Source organism: Gekko japonicus, unplaced genomic scaffold (genome assembly GCF_001447785.1).
Source record: "Gekko japonicus isolate JY-2015 unplaced genomic scaffold, Gekko_japonicus_V1.1 scaffold2635, whole genome shotgun sequence".
Classification (NCBI taxonomy): domain Eukaryota; kingdom Metazoa; phylum Chordata; class Lepidosauria; order Squamata; family Gekkonidae; genus Gekko; species Gekko japonicus.
This window is the reverse complement of record NW_015177097.1, coordinates 7,444-9,769: the sequence shown is the minus strand read 5'-3', so window position 1 is coordinate 9,769 and position 2,326 is coordinate 7,444. Positions and strand designations below refer to the sequence as shown.

Below are 2,326 nucleotides of genomic sequence, written 5' to 3'. Positions count from 1 at the left end.
AATCTCTATGATGATACATCTGAAGGACATTTTACCTATGTCCCAGTTGCCATCTCTTTCTCCCAGTTAGATTAGCCACCTCCTGAAGACATGCACTTTCCAACCAGCCCCCGAGGTTTCTTTTCTTTCCCAGCAGAGAAGAGCAAAATACAGATCTTTCGCCCTCCTCGGAATCTCTGCAGACTCTCTGAACCAACAAAATAAGCATTCCCTCTCTCCTTCCCCTCATTTCCCGCCCACTCTACCAGCTGGAAAATTTTACTCTGGGTTCGGAAGATGTCAAGACAGGCACAGCCTCCATGACTATCCTCTGAGCTGTGGGTTTCTTTGGTCTAGATGGCCACTCACACATCAGCTGTGACTCTTTCAGCCAGACCATCTATAGAAATGAGTTTCTACAGCCTTTGTCTCGCCCAGGGAAGCTGTTTTAAAGTGGTCTCTGAGCCGAGGAAGAGTGAAAATGAAACATTTCTTCCCCAAAGAGATAAATCTTAGGCACATAAGAACGTAAGAGAAGCCAATGTTAGATCAGGCCAATGGCCCATCCAGTTCCACACTCCATGGCACACAGTGGCCAAAAATACCAGGTGCCATCAGGAGGTCCAGCAGTGGGGCCAGGACACTAGGAGCCCTCCCACTATTGCCCCCCCCCACAAGCAGCAAGAATACAATCCATCACTTGCCCCAGACTGAGAGTTCCTATCTATACCTTGTGGCTAATAGCCACTGATGGAACTGTGCTGCATATGCTTATCTAATTCCCTCTTGAAGCTGTCCATACTTGGAGCTGCCACCACCTGTAGGATAAGGCATCTTTACATTGTTAGCAAGACTCTACCACAATTGCACCTGTACTGCCAATACAGCAACACAGTTTGGATCCAGTTCATTTGTTTGACAATAAGCTTGCTTCACCCCGACCCTCCAGAGGCCAAGGACCCACATATCTGAGGAGCCATCTCTCCCTGACATATCCCCACACACCAATTACCTGTACTAACTGTCACCATACCCTGACTTGGTAGCCTAGGCTAGCTCCATCTGGTCAGACCTCAGAAACTAAGCAGGGTCAGCTGTGGTTAGGGCTTGGATGGGAAACCACCAAGGAAGTCCAGGGTTGCTATGCAGAGGCAGGCAAAGGCAAACCATCTTTGAACATCGCTTGCCTTCAAAATCCCTTGAGGGGGGTCCTGTACCTAGACTGCACTTCCCACCACCACAACAGCTGTCACCACCGGCTTGCCCCCCCTCACCTGGCAGCTGGAGACTATTCCTTTTCAACAGTGGGGCCCCACCCTGAGGACAGGAGTGACATTTCAAGCAGATGGGAGTGACATTTCAAATCCCTCTGGACGTTTTCAAACAGAGGCTGGACAACCATCTTCCGGGTATGTTGTAGGGCTCTCTTTCGGCTATGCTCCTGCAGAGTGCAGGGGGTTGGACTAGATGACCTGCAAGGTCCCTTCCAACTCTAACATTCTATGATTCTATGAGCCTTATAAATTTGCTGGGGCAGTTAGTGGGGTGTGAGCCACAGGCAGTTTCTTGGGGGAAGGAACAGGGCTTTGTTTTATTATGAAAAAGAAGTTTTAATTTAGGACTGTAAGGTGCTTGGAGCCGCAAAGGAAAGGAGGGTGTATCAATATTACAACAAATAAACAGTGCTTCTTAAAAAGCCACGTTACTTTGGAGAACGCTCTCCCCAGTGACTTCGACATCTGCAGGAGTTATTTGAAAAATCTGCTTCCTGTTGACAGCGATATCGAAGCAAAGCTAGCTCTGAAGCAACGGGGAAAAACAAGGACCCAGAACCCTGGCGGAGGACCACACAGCTGCTTTAAAAATAATTAGAGCTTTGTTTTGGGGGGGGAAGAGAAGCATCTGTTCCGGCAGTAGCTTGAAAAGAAGCAGCCCCCAAAGTGCTGCGTGAACAAGACTTCCCTGTCACTCCCATCCCCGCACGAGCCAAGCCTTTGGAAACCTCTCGCAGCAGACATTTAGAATCATGCAGATCAAAACGTCTCTGACCGCGGCCACCGAGACGTGAACAGCCTTTTCCGCCGAGAAAAATCAGACAAACGCTTCCCCGTTAAGATGGATGAAAAGACGGCGGCGGGTGGGGGGTGCTTACCGGACCCTGGAGGCTCCCGTCTTCTCGATCGAGGCTGCCTCTGGAGAGCCGCACGTCAGGCTTCTGAAGGGATTAGAAAAAAGGTGGTTTTGTATTTGGGGTCTGAAGAGAGCCTTTTACGAGTCAAATAGCACAGAAGGACAAAAAAAGTCTAACTAAAGGCAAAGAAAACAGTGCTGGGGCGGGGGGGGGGGG

General features: G+C 49.6%; 1 protein-coding gene across 1 annotated transcript in view; it reads right to left on the bottom strand.

Annotated features, from left to right (window-relative positions):
* LOC107124774 (focal adhesion kinase 1-like) overlaps window positions 1-2,201 on the bottom strand; it is a 26,738-nt gene extending 24,537 nt beyond the window's left edge. Inside the window, exon 1 of the mRNA XM_015428284.1 lies at window positions 2,132-2,201. The gene's annotated coding sequence lies outside the window, so the exon portion shown is untranslated. The remainder of the gene's footprint in view (window positions 1-2,131) is intronic.
* Window positions 2,202-2,326: the final 125 nt, after the last annotated feature.